Source organism: Carcharodon carcharias, chromosome 28 (assembly GCF_017639515.1).
Source record: "Carcharodon carcharias isolate sCarCar2 chromosome 28, sCarCar2.pri, whole genome shotgun sequence".
In the NCBI taxonomy this organism is placed as follows: domain Eukaryota; kingdom Metazoa; phylum Chordata; class Chondrichthyes; order Lamniformes; family Lamnidae; genus Carcharodon; species Carcharodon carcharias.
Genome location: NC_054494.1, coordinates 25,754,575 through 25,769,769, shown reverse-complemented (window position 1 = coordinate 25,769,769; position 15,195 = coordinate 25,754,575). Strand labels below are relative to the sequence as shown.

Below are 15,195 nucleotides of genomic sequence, written 5' to 3'. Positions count from 1 at the left end.
GTTCTGCAGTGCATCTTGTAGGTGGTACACACTGCTGCCACTGTGCATCATTGATGGAGGGAGTGAATGTTTGTGGAAGGAGTACCAAAAAAGTGGGCTGCTTTGTCCTGGATCCCGAATGTTGTTGGAGCTGTACTCATCAGGCAAGTGGGGAGTGTTCCATCACACTCTTGACTTGTACCTTGTAGATGTTGGACAGGCTTTGAGGAGTCAAGAGGTAAGTTACTTGCTACAGGATTCCTAGCCTCTGACCTGCTGTTGTAGCCATGGTATTTATATTGCTAGTCCAGTTCAGTGTCTGGTCAGTGGTAACCCCCAGGATGTTGATAATGGGAATTCAGCAAATGGTAATGCCATTGAATGTCAAGGGGTGATGGTTAGGTTCTCTCTTGTTGGAGATGGTCATTGTCTGGCACTTGTGTGGCACAAATGTTATTTGCCACTTGTCAGCCCAAGCCTGGATATTGTCCATTCTCGGTGCATTTGGACATAGACTGCTTCAGCATCAGAGAAGTTGCGAATGTTGCTGAATATTGTGCAGCCATCAGCGAACATCCCCACTTCTGACCTTATGATGGAAGGAAAGCCATTGATGAAACAGATGAAGTTGGTTGGGCCGAGGACACTACCCTCAGGAACTCCTGCAGCAATGTCCTGGAACTGAGATGCTTGACCTCCAACAACCAAAACCATCTTCCTTTGTGCTGGGTCTGATGATATGAAGATGAAGATCGGTAGGAGGTCAGGTGGAGCACAAAGAGAAACATGGACAAGTTGGGCCAAATGGCTTCCTTTGCTGTAAATACCTTGTGATTCATGCAGTAAACATATTTGAGTTCTTGTGCAGTATTCCATTTGATGAATAGGTCTGAGTTCATTGGCTAATAAATTAGCAGTGCAGTGAAGTTTTGAGGTGTTACAGGTTTTCTTCTGCCATGAGTTTTAACTGTAGAATGTTTTAGCCCTTGTTGTTATCGTTGTTCTTCAGTTGGATGGTAGTGGAGAACAGTGTGTATACTAAGTGGCTGTTGTTTTATTTTGGTTGTGATTTTATTTCCATTGTCAGTGGTATATGGAGGCATTTATACTGCCACAGGTGCAAATGTTCAAGACAACTTTGGATGTTGGAGAAATGTGAAAATCACATCACTACAGAAAGGCACTTTCTGGGAGGTACTTCCCATCAGTTTCAGTTCATGCTTGTATAATTGTAGGCCAATGCAAAGATGCATTTCAGAAATCCCAGTCATTCTATGGACCACTGCTGTAACATTAAAAAATCACCATCTGAATAGCTATGTGCCTTGCTTCTTTCTCACTGGCACCTGTGTGACCCATGGCAAGGCATAGTCCAGTTTGCCAGTTGCATATTGTGCTTCACAAATACTGGTATGAAACTAGCAATTGCAGTATAATTACAAACAGAGGCATATGATTCCATTTTATTCAGTGGATGACATCATAATTTGGTTGGAAGATTATTCAGTTATTCTTCGTCAGTTTTTTATTTAGCAAGACCATGAAGACATAGGAGCAGAAATTAGGCCATTCGGCCGATCGAGTCTGCTCTGCCATTCAATCATGGCTGATAAGTTTCTCAACCCCATTCTCCCACCATCTCCCTGTAACCTTAGGTTCTTGATTGGTAAGGGGATCAATCTATCTCGGTCTTAAATACACTCAATGACCTGGCCTCCACAGCCTTCTGTGGCAATGAATTCCATAGATTCACCATTCTCTGGCTAAAGAAGTTTCTCCTCATCTCTGTTCTAAAAGGTCTTCCCTTTACTCTGAGGCTGTGCCGTCAGGTCCTAGTCTCTCCTACTAATGGAAATATCTTCCCCACGTCCACTCGATCCAGGCCTTTCAGTATTCTGTAAGTTAGCAATATTGATGTGACAGAATGCTCAGCTGCAATTATTAGGTCGGAGCTACTACAGTAACAGAAAGCAATAGCTGATGCTTAGGACAAGCTCAGCTTTTTTTTTCTTCTCTCTTTGTATTCAGTGACTTAGTGGTAAGATATTCTAATTAAACTCCTATTTTGTTAATTATGGACTAAATGACAGTATGATCAGGGTGTTGGAATATCATGGATTGACATAATGCCATTCGACCCAATTAAGTCTGTTCCATTCACAGCCTATGCTCTTATCTTGATCTGTACTTGACATATGTATTCTTATGACAACTGATTCTGCACAATTGCTCCCTAATTTCTTCTCTTCATTTCCTCCCATTAAAGTAAATTGAGATAATCTTAATATTTTCTTAATCTTTCATTCAATCATCTACATTTCTAATTGATTGAATTACACCATCATCATCCTCTTTAACTTGGGCTTATTCTGAATTCAATGATGATAACGATCAGCTTATTATTCTGAAGATGCTGTATGGTGCAGCGATACCAGCTTAGGTTGAAATTATTTGCATAACTGTTACTTTTAAATCTGAGAACGTGAAGATTTTAAAATTCATTAGCCCGATTGCTGCCAAAGTAACTATCCTTATGAACAATTCAAAGATCTGAATCAGTTCTTCCATGAATCTTTTTTTCTCCATGAATCTCTCTTCATAGCTTGATGTACTAGTTCCATAATTGCACTGTTACTCTTCTCTGAATCCTCTTTGTGTCAAAGTCCTTTTGAAGGCAAGTTGCCTAAAATGTCTCACCATTGCAAATGTAACCTCACCAATGATTAATTCATATTTACAATAACTTGTTGTAATTCATAGTAGAATACTCCCTTGACGCATACCAATAAAGGATCAAGTGTAGCACTAAAAAGCTCCACCAAAACGGAGGTCAGCGAGAAGATTCTTCCATACCTGATGCATAGGAAGATGGCAATCCAAAAGCAAAATATTGCAGCTGCTGAAAATAGTCAACAAGCCAGTCAGCATCTGTGGAGGGAGAAATAGAGTTAAGGTTTCAGGTCAATGACCTTCCATCAGAACTATTATGTACAGGACAATGGTCATCATTACTGAAGGTTTATTATTGCAGCCTTAGGACTTTGCTGCAGGATATTCACAGGTCAACATCTTTGGCCAACCACCTCCTGCTGCTCCAAAAGTGACCTCTTATAAGGTTGAAAGTGGAGCTGTTTGCAGAATTTGTTTGTTTATAATATTCAGTTCCATTCAGAAGTGCTCTGATAATGCGGCAGCCCATACCAGGCTACAGCTAGGTTTGAACAGCAGAGAGTTTGCCCTGACAAGTGGCAGGTAGCATTCACAAAACGTAAGTGCCAAGCAAATACCATCTTCAACAAGAAAATGCCCAGTCATCTACTCCTGACTTGCAACAGCACACCATCTCTGAATCCATCTCATTAACACTATCCATGGGGTCGATTTTGCCCAGAATATCAACACCATGACTACAAGAACAGAGAAAAGGCTGGGGAGACTTTGTGATTAGTGGCTCAACTCATGACCCCTCATAGCCTCTCTACTATCTAGAAGGCTCAAGTCACTGTGTGGCAGAGTACTCATCACTTGCTTGGTGGGTACAGCTGCAACAATGCTAAAGAAGTTCAACATTGTCCAGGGGAAAGCCGTCCCTTTATAGATATTCCTGTTACTTAACTTAATATCTACTCCTCTACTATAATCGCACTATGGCTGCAATATGAATGATCTAAAGGATGCACTGGAACAACTCACCAGCCATTCTTCTACCTTTGAGATGGAAAAGAATGGCATTATGTGGGAATACTATCATTATATATTTTCCCCTCAATCCTGCAACATTCTGGTTTGGTCATTACCAACATTCCTTCAATCCTGGGTTTTGTTCCGCGTACATAAGCTTGCAATTAATTAAGTTAAAATCTATCCATGACTCCTTAGCTCATTCGCTTAATCATTCCCAATTCAATTCCTCTTACATTTATCACCAGACCACTGTATCATCAGCAAATGTTTTCATATTACTAGCAATACCACCCACTATATTACTGAACAGCTTGAAAAGTCAGATACCTGGGGCAGACCCCCCCCCCACCCACCAAGGGTCTCTCCTTGCCACTAACCCTATTGAGAATAATTCCTCCTCTACATTAGTAGCCATATATATTATGTAAAGCTACTTGACACCTATTGAACTGGAATTCAAAATGATTGGATAATATTTAATACAAACAATGATTATGCAGAATTCAATAGTGAATTTTGAGAAAAACAATGAATTTGGAATGTTTTTTGACATTTTTTTCCGGCTCTAAAACTTTAAGTTAAAATAAAATTCTCCACAGAGCTTGTCAGACCTGCTGAGTGTTTCTAGAATTTTCTGTTTATTATTTCAGATTTCTAGCATCTGCTGCTGTACTTTTGCATTAGTGTTTAATTATATTTCATGTATTTTCTTTGGATTTCGGGAAAAAAGTTCACAAATAAAAAATGTCAAGCGTGTTTAGGATGAAAATGGCAGTGTTTTAATGGGATGTTTTAACGTCATGTCATGTTTTTGCCATTATATTTTGTGAAATGAAGTCTAGTTGTGGTTATGATGCAAAAACTGGATCCTTTATAGCTTACATTTATAACTGCATAGTTTGGTGGGTATAATTAAATGTAAAAATCATGGCTGCACTTTTGTTCAGCTATCATTTTACAGACTCCTACAGCTTCTAATCAGAAAATATCAGAATAATTGAGGGACAAGGTTGACAGGACATCTTGCAAACGCAGTTGAGTTTGTTACTCTAAGTAAATAAAACAAGGGAGGATGCAGTTAATTATTTCATGCTGGGCCTGTCAGGGTTGAGCCTGGAGGTGAAGAAGGTCTGAGGGGTGTTGAAATTGACAGTTCATCTAAATGCCAACTAGCTGTAATAAGAATTGCACTATCTTGTTAACCGTATTGCACCTGATTCTGCCTTTTAAAGATCTGCTCATTAATGAATAAAATCTAATTTGTGTTAGTAAACAAAGCCTGGTTTCCAGCACATAAGTGATTGAAAGGACCAATCTCAGTGTTGACCTTGCGCAGCAGAAATAGTTCCCCCCAATTTGATCTTTAAAGCATCACGGCCAAGCCCTAATTCTGTTCAAAGTGACACCCAACAGATTCTCTGATAAGGAAAGACTATGCCAGGATGTAAATCTGGGATCTCCACCAGCCTTTCAGTCTCTCTCGAACTCTCCATTCCAGCCCCCTCGTGCGCATTTTGCTTCACTCCATCTTTTGACAGCCCTGTATTTTGTTGCCTCAGTCCCATTCTTTGCAACTCCCTCTCGAAACCTCTCCACTTCTGTGTTATGACCAATGCATTTGGTAAAGCAGAGTAATTTTTAAAAATCCCAGAGGGAAACTTTAAACAACTGTCATAACAAATAATTTTAAGTGTTATGTTGAGATGCAACTCTAAACTCAGGAATCATACCACTAGTTCTTGAGGTTTTACATTAACTAATTGAAACATTTTATTAATTTACATAGGTTAAAATATATGTACACATGGCTAAAAATTGTCAACAGCTCTGACAATCTACTGGTCTATCATAACTTTTAACAAATTCCCAAACTAATCTCCCATAGACTTAACCAAAACACCAGGCAAAACATTTTCACCTTCCAATTCAAAATGAGATTTTTTCCACTGTGGAGCCAGTTGGAGGCTTGGAACTGCCTTTTGATCTTACATTGCCTCTACCTGCACACCCGAAAACTATTGAAGTTATACCTACCACCACTGATTGAATTCAAATTCTCATTATATCAACAACCTCTTTGAACTTCACCTTTTAACAATGAAACCCCTTTCATAGTACCAATTTTGTCAGTAAAATGAGCATATGGCTTAGTACCTGCTAGAAAGGTGTCAGTTTTCACCCCACTTCTTGAATGCTCTATTAAAAAAAAATGTAAATGCATGCTATCTCCCTTCCATATTAAAACTAGTACCCATCAAAGCTGGCTTTAATCCAATTAAGATAAACCTGCAGACAAACCTCTACTTCAAAAGGAAAATATTTTCCAAAATTTTATTTACATTAATAGCTTCATGACATCTGTCACTTTCTTCTCCTTTAAGACTCCTTAAGACCAGTAGATTGTCAGAGCTGTTGACAATGCCTTTGGCCAGCAATCGCTTGTGGTTTGCATCTGTATCGCACCATATCTCTGTGAAGCCCCAGAATATTTTTTGTATGTTAAAGGTGCTTTAAAATTTATGTTATTGTAGAGCAATAGTTCTCAATTTTTTTGGTTGAAGAGCCCCTTTTCGAGTGGATTAGAAATTACAGAAGCCCCCCTCCCACAACAGCAGTACAAACAAGCAACAACTTGTATTTATAACCAGAACAAAACTTCCCAAGGCACTTCACAGGAGCATTATAGAACAGAGCATGACACCGAGCCACTTTAGGGGATAGTGGGATAAAAGCAAAATACTGCGGATGCTGGAAATCCGAAACAAAAATAGAAAATGCTGTAAAAATTCAGCAGGTCTGACAGCATCTGTGGATAGAGAAACAAAGTCGATGTTTCAAGTTCATATGACCCTGCTTCAGAGCTACAGATAAGTAAAAATGTGCTTCTACTTTCTCTGTAGCTTTGAAGAAGGGTCATACGGTCTTGAAGCATCAATTCTGTTTCTCTCTCCACAGGTGCTGTCAGACCTGCTGAGTTTTTCCAGCATTTTCTGATTGTGTGTTAGGGGATATTAGGCTGAATGACTAAAAGCTTGTCAAAGTGGTTGGTTTTAAGGAGGGCCCTAAAGGAACAAAGTTAGGTGGGGAGGCAGAGAGATGTGGGGAGGGCACTACAGAGTGTGGGGCTGAGATTACTGAAGGCATGGCCACCAATGGTGGAGCAGTTAAAATCTGGATGCTCGAGAGGCTAAAATTAGAGGACCACGGATATCTTGGAGAGTTGTAGGACTGGAGGAGATTACAGATAGCAAAGGATGCATCCATGGAGGGATTTCAAAATAGGGATGAGAATTTTAAAATCAACATGTTGCTTTACCATTTGCTAATGTAGGTCAGCGAGCATCGGGATGATAGGGAAACGGGATTTTGTGCGAGTTAAGACACGGGCAGCAGCGTTAAATTATAACACCATATAATCATGATATGAAAGTGCAAGTGATGTGTAACTGATATGTAAAGAGCGTTTTGATAATGCATTTAACAAAATGAGTATTTGAGTTTCGCTATATAGTATTTAAATATTTAAAATGTACTTTCCTCTTTTGAGCAAGGCTAAATTCACTTAGCACCCATCACCAACCTTGGTAACTCTGGGTCTACCTGGTGACCTTCGAGCTGCTCAGCGCTTCTCAATGCCCACTCCCCTCCTTGGTAAGAAGGCCAACCCACTCTGCTACACGTGGGTCAACCACACTCCTCTCCCGCCTCCCGACTCACTTCAAGCCTGCCTCTGGTTGCCATTTATTTGATTAATCTTGACCATGATGCTCCCTGCAGCCATGTGCCCTTGGTGATCATCCGTGCTTCCCACCTCTAAGGCTGACCCTGCCGGCTAAACATTTTCAAATTATTTTGCTGGCCCCCTGGAAAATGACTATCCTGGAGAGATGTTGAATTCACAGCCTTCTGACTCCAGTATTCCCTGGATGGAAACAGCAGTGATCTTTTGATCTATAATTTGCCTTATCTTAATCTTATTGAAGTTTCAGGTTTGCAAAGTGATCCCATCCCTATGGTGGGACGAGATGATTTTTGAAGCTTTCAGAGCTTAATACAAACATAAGCGAGAGAAAGCATATGGGACACACACAGTGGAACACATAGAAAGAGACACAAGACATCCCAAAAGGGACCTTTGAGAGAGAGAGTGAGGCTTCAACAACAATAACTCCTATTTATCTACAACTTTTAGTGTAGATAAAAGTCCCAAGATGCTTGAGAGACTTAAGAAAAATTGGATAAGGCAAAGCTGGCAGCATCTGAGGGGTAACCACAAGCTTTTTTGGACATGGATTTTAAAATGGATCTTAAAAGCAAAGTTGGAAGTAGAAAGTGAGGGAATTCCAGCACGTAAGACCTCAGAGCCTGAAGGCAGGCTTCCAATGGTGGAACAAAGGGAAAGGCTGATGAACAAAAGGCCAAGATTCAATGGAGTGTGGAGCTTCTGCTCGGGTGGGGAAAGGGGGCATGGGTAGCAGTGCTGCATGGTGGGGACAGTAAAGAAGTAGTTACGGAGATGAGAACTTACATGAGGATGAGAACTTTAAATTTGTGTTGTTACTAGACATCAATATAGGTCAGCAAGGTCAGAGATGATGGGTGAGCAAAACATGATGTACGATTGAATACAAGCAACAAATTTTTGGATGAGCTGAAATTTAGGGAGGATGAGATATGGGAAGCCAACCAGGAGAGAGAATAATTAATGATATAAAAGCAAAAATGCTGCACTTGCTGGGAATCTGAAATAAAAACAGAAAATGCTAGAAAATCTCAGCAGGTGTGGCAGCATCTGTGGAAAGAGAAACAAAGCTACCATTTCGAGTCCAAGGATAATCAAGTCTGACGGTAACATGAGGATTTCAGTGGCAGAGGAGGCGAGGATTGGGGCAGGTGATCTTATGCAGTGAAAATAGGTGTTCTTCGCAATAGAGATGATATGGGTTTGGAAGGTCAGCTTGAAGTTGAAAACTGTCAGGTTCAGCCTCACATGGTGGCTTCATGGTGAAATAGACACAATCTCATGTTAAGAGAGAGAATGCATGTAAAAATTTCTGTTTTGTCAAGATTTTTTCCTTTTGTTATCAATGACATTTGCCATTCTAAATGTAGGAAAGCTAAGTAAACTCCAGCTGTGTCTCCTCGGTGACCTACAAACTTGAATTTCCAGGCAATGCATGCTACGCTGCCAGACACCACAGGCACTCGGCATCAAAGCCGACTCAGAGGCATGATGCAAGGAGCAGTACCCATTATAATTTTTTAAAGTGAGCTTTCAGGAATAGCAAGTATGTGTAGAAATGGAAAAATAAAAAGCTAAGTTGCAGATTCGTAAAAATACATATTATTTTGAATCACCAGTCTTTCTTTGTGCTAGTTTCAAAAGTCAAACCGCATGTAAAACAAAGGAAAAGTTAGTTTCTTATGGAAGGAATTCTGCAACAAATTAATTTTGCATCATACGACTTTTTTTGTGTTTAAAGAAGTACAACACTGATTTTCATATTTTTCAAAATAGATAAACTCGTACTTATTGGCCTTTTTTGACACATTTATTGATTTTGAATTTCTTGAATTATGAATTGTTTTGTACTTTAGTGTGTAAGCATGAGTTACTGTACTTGAGGACTATTGGGGAAGTTGAGGCAAAGTTTTCTTGCCTGAAGGTGGTGGGGCTCTAAAAATTACTGCCTGAAAGGTTGGTAGAGGCAGAAACCCTCATGGTATCTAAAAGATATTGAATATGCACTTGAAGTGCCATAACTTAGAACCCTATGAACAGAGCTCCTGAAAGTGAGATAGCTGTTTTTTGGCTGGCACAGACACAATGAACCAAATAATTTCCCTCAGCGCTATTAATTTCTATTATTTGCTTTATCAAGGGAAATCCTGCCCAACTGGCTGTACTGTGCCATTAAAATTTCCAGCCTATGGGGAATATGTTTCACCCTAACATTCAGTAGCACTGCAACAGTGGAGCAATATTTCCTATATGTAGTAGATGTAGTGAAATTATAATACTGAATTATGATTTTGCTGCACCTGGTACACAGAAAAAAAAACTTCTTTCATAATCACCTTATACTTTGTAAGTACATGTTTGAATACGCTCTACTGTATGGTATTTGCTGAGCAAATCTTCAAACACGGGGGAAAAAAAGCTTCTCTGCCAGCTTTATTCCATTTATTCTCCTTAGTATGGCTAAAATCTAGTAATGCAAGTTGTCAGCCTTACTTCAGGTGAACTTTTCTTATGACAAATAAGAATTAATCTTAAGTCTGCACGTGATGTGCAGAAGAGGTCATAATTGTTAGGAACTTGCACCAAATTGCTTGATGTTGAAAAATAAATTTATGTTCAACTTCAGAAGTATTCTTTGCGCAAACATCTGTCAAATTATGGTCAGTAAGTTCTTGAAAGCATTAAGTGTATAAGCTAGTAAACAGAATTTAATAGTTTCCTTTTTTCTCTCCTTTTGAGAAAGGTGTTTAGTGTTGGTCTCAGTTTTGATGACATTGAAGTACAGAACAACCTGGGGAGTTGTAACAAAGAAATGCTGTCTCTTTAGTGATGGTTTCAGCTCCCAGTAGAGAAAGATGAATGATGACTTTTTTTTAACATGCTTGTCAGCTTTGCTTCTCAGCAAAAGGAAAGTAGCTCAGCTAAAATTCATATGTCGATCTGCAGTCCATAAGATGAACTGAGGGTCAAAAACTGATGGATAAGCTTATTTTCAGTGGAGCTGCTTCTTTGGAATAACATTTACTTAGGCATACTTGATTATAAATTTGACTTGAAATATGTAGAACTTAACAATTCAAAGAGCTGCATTCATTCCATTGTCGGGGTCTGTCAAAGTAAATCAACCATGTTGGTTTATCGGCCTGGATAAATAAAATACTGTAAATCTGTACCTTTGTGTACACATGGGTATTAAAACTGCCTTTTTACTTGATTGCTGCTTCTCCTTTGTGATGTATGGAAATGTCTGTGGTCATGTGACAGGTCTTGGTTTACTTGATTTGATGCGTTGTCGAGGTTTGATTTAAACATGCTAAGCCTGCTGCCTCAGCGCCTTCTCATCTAGTCCAGTCAGGGGTACTCATTCATTACCCACACTAGAACAGTTTTATAGTGACAAGCAGTCATTAGTTATGACAGTATTTAGTCAAGCCTCTTTGTGGCAATATAAATGTTCACTTTACTAAATTGCTAGTCAAGGCTGTCTGCCCCGGAAGTTGCCATCCTCCAACTAAATCAAGCCATTTGCATTTCTTCTTTGCCTCCATTTAATCAACATCCTGCGAGCCAGCCATGATGAAATTACTAAATGATTGATTACTCTGACACATCCTAGTCAATATCTCTGTAAATCAATACTTGTGCAGGGCAGAGCTCTGAATATCTTTGTTTCAGCTTTAATACATCGATGGCCACTTTCCTTATTCTTTGGCAGTAACCCAAATATTACTATTTGCCAGAACTTTGTACTGCGAGGCTTTTCTACTAGTTTTGCGTATTCTTTAAAAAGAGATAACATCTCCACAACACTGAAGCAGATTTGTAATGATTCTGTTTCAAATATTATATTGAACATCTTTCAGTTTAGACTATACAAAAAGATGCTGTCTTTTGCCGTTTGAATACTACTAGAAATATGCATTCTGCGTGATCAAACTTTGTTTAATATTCAGAGTGAGCTTTATATTGATGAGCCTATTGCCATTATCATACTTTGAGTGTCACACCTGTAAAGCAGAAGAGAAATTTAGTATTCAGAGGATTAATAATTATTCAGGATAGTTATGTGTCGTGCAGCGTATAGAAGCTGCTGACAGGCACCAGAAATTAAGCCCTGCACAAATTGTTAGCCAATGACAGCCTATATCTTTTGGCCACAAGCTGAAGGCTGATTGCCTTTTTGCACATGGCATTTCTCAGGAGTTGACAGGAGTATTGAGAAATAGGTGAGCTACGGTCAAATATTATGTTAGCATAGCTGTGGCTGCCCAAAACTCTGTTTCTTTAGTTTTAGGATTGTCAGATACTAATAGTTGAAAAGTGACAAGATATTAAGTGAAATCACTGGGGAAAATATGGTAGTATTGGAATGAATAAATAATATGACAATTTATTTTGACAAGTTTTGGTCTAGTCTGAGGAAAATAAGCTTTTATTCTTTATTTTCGGGATTTTTTTCTCTCCCCATTTGGGTCTCCATTTGCTTACACCGTCTTGCTTTTAAGAATTTGCAAATTGGTTCCAATTATTCACCTGTCCCCCTGAAACAAATGCTGCAAATAGCGTGAGAGTAACCTGGGTTGTTACTTCTGATTTCGAGCATCCACAGTATTTTGCTTTTGTATTGCTGCTTCCGATAATTTTTGTTAGCTCCACTAACTTTGTGAAAATACATTATTATTCCCTTAGAGCCACTTCATAACAGCACAGAGGTGATTAAAAGCACCGTGTATTGTGGCTACACTGTGCACTGATGTCACAGTGAGCAGATTCCAAGCATGAAGAGTGGTAGCTATCCAGTTTCCTAATTGTGTCAGTATTGTTGAAGATGGTTTACTGGGTGTTTTGGCTCTGGCCTTTATATGATTTTTGTTTGTGTACTTGTAATACAACTTGTATGCAAGAAAATATAGATTTGGTGATAGAGAACTGAAGTCACATTGTCTTTTAGTTGCTTCAAAATTCCCTGGGTACATCCCAAGGATTTATTATCGACACCCTCTGCTTTTCATCTGTATGCTTTCTTTAATGGTAGCATCCACAGCTATGAGTCACCAAAAAAAAAGACTTGCATTTATATAATGCTTTTCACTACAACCAGATGTCTCCAAGCACCTTACAACCAATGAAGTACTTTCTGATGGGCCGTCATTGTTGTAATGTAAGAAATATTGCAGCCAGTTTGCGCTCAGCATAAGCGGCAATATTATAATGATCGGATGCATATTGAGGGTGGAATATTGGCCAGGACACCAGAAATAACTCAGTGCCCTTCTTTGAAGTAGTGCCATGGAATCTTTGACCCAAGCAGGCAGATGGGGCCTTGGTTTAATGTTTCATCTGAAAGACACCACCTCCAACAGTGCCAACACTTCATCAGTACTGCACTAGAGCATTAGCCTTGATTTTTGTGCTCAAGCCCTGGAGTGGGTTCTTGAACTTGAAACCTTATGATTCAGAGGCGAGTGTTCTACCAACTGTAACACAGCTGACATTGCAAACCATCAACCATGTTGATGATATCCCTAGATCCCTAAACTACCAAGTGCTGTCATGGGCAAGAGAGAAATCACAGCTTTCAGCCCCCATCATCGACGCCACTCTCTCTCTGATTTAATCGCTTCACCCAGCCACTCCTTTGAGCTGAACCAGGCCATGTAAAACCTTAGCAGCTGTGCACCGTAGAGATGTACTCAAAGCCCCACACTTAATCTATCACCAGGCCTATCCCCTACTTCTGCCAGGTGACCTCCTCTAAACTCGATTTCTCTAATGTTTTCCTCATCAGTTTTCCATGCCATAAGTTCCAGACTGTTCAGAACTTGGTATTCTCCTGTGATCTAAGTGTTCCTCACCCGCAATCCAATCCTCACTGAACTACATTTGTTCCTTGCCCATCAATGAATTTGAAATTCTTGTCTTTATCTACAAGCCCTCCAGACATTTCCCCATCTTTCTTCAATCCTTCTGTACACCCTTACTTTCCCAACAATGCATTACACATTTCATTCACCACAATCTGACTTGTTGAAAGCCCATCCCATATTCTCCACTTCTCTTTCCAGTTTTAAAAACATTTTTTCCAAACAAACTGTCAATAGTCACCCTGACTGTCCCACCATAGCCCAATGTGTGCTCCTTTTATTTATATTTTTATCTATGTTCCCTGTAAAGTGCCTTGGGACATTTTCAGTGTTAAAGACGTTATATAAATGGAAGCTTTATTGATCTGGAATATTTCTGTCCTTTTTGTAAGCAAACAGAAATCAAGATGAAATGGGACATCCTCAATGAAAATATGCTGAAGATGTGCATTTTAACTCTTCAAATATAATGGAAGGAAAAAGCAACACATCTTGTTGGTTATCCCACTTGAGAACTTTAAATTTCAACTTTGGTGCCTGTGCCATGCAAGGTTTGCAGTGCTTTGGTACCTGAAGTACAGTAAACAGAATTGCTGGTATGAACTAGTATTGGAGTAACTAAGGGCACCTCATTATTGCCTCATACAGCTTGCATGAAGTTGATCTTTGAATTTGACTGTTAGAAGACTCTGAAAACAAACTATGTACATTCCTTCCCAACTTCTTCTATTAAGAAAGAGCTCCAGTTTTGTGAGCACTTCTCAAGCAGGTCAGATTTGCAATAGATAAGCTGTATTTGGGCCTATGTTAACATTTGTTGGCACAAATCTGCAACTTGCCCCTACTCCCTCATCCACCACAGTCCATTGCAAAGTGAGTACATGATGCAATACTGGTGTACAGCTTGCATTTCTGTTAAGTATTATTGATTTTAAGCTGGTAGATACAATGTGGAGATAACTTGAGCCACTATGTGAACAAGGATCTTAATGGTCTTGCTATTTGATCAGAGCATTCAGTCCAAAAAAAACTCTTGCCTCCATTCTATCCTAACTCCATTTGCTTCATTCATCTTTTTTCCTGCCAGTTTCCCTGATTTCTGCTGAATAGGCTTTATTGTTATTTACTAATTTAATTCCGCTACTTGTTCTTTGCCCTCGTGCCACATATGCAGACCCAGAACAAGCAGTTGGTGATGTTTGTCTGGTTTTCAGCTCTGGACTTGAACATTGAGATGCTTGGTGTGTTGCAAACTGCCAAGTGGAAATCATTCCACCATGTCAGATGCACATGCCTTTTGAATAGCTAAATTTGAGATGAAGATTGCCGGAACGTATTACCTGGAAGTGCAGCATAAGAAATGTTGTGCCTATATTCACGATTAAGCCTTGAATATAATTCCTGCATGGATAAATATCAAGAAACTTACTAATGCTTTGTGCTTGCAGTCATGGGTTTAGCTGCTAAAACCTCAACAGTAACCACAGCACACAACCCAAAGCATTGGGTCTGCCAATCTGCGTTTGATAGTGAAGACAGTCTGCACCTGATAGTGGGCAACCAAAATTGTATCTCAGCAAATTTCTCCATAGCTTGGTTGAGGACTCTGAAATAATGTAATTGATTTTCTTTCATGCTTGCTAGACACTTAGTTGAGCAAAGAAAATGACTGCTCAGGGATACTAGACATGTATGTTATTTCACACTGGTATGGTGCCAAGTAAACTGCTGTTACTTGTGTAATTTCACACATTTCAAAACAACAATTTAGAAATGACTGCCAAAAGTTGTGATTTTAAGGTTGAAAAATTATTTGGAACCAAAGTGGACCATTAGTAGACCTCACTAATAGTTAAATAATCTTAACAATAGGGTTTTTATTATTTTATCTACAGTTTAAAGTATGAAATCCTTTAACACTGCAAA

General features: G+C 39.3%; 1 protein-coding gene across 8 annotated transcripts in view; it reads left to right on the top strand.

Annotated features, from left to right (window-relative positions):
* parga (poly (ADP-ribose) glycohydrolase a) overlaps positions 1-15,195 on the top strand; it is a 184,984-nt gene that overhangs the window by 61,665 nt on the left and 108,124 nt on the right. The window lies entirely within an intron of this gene.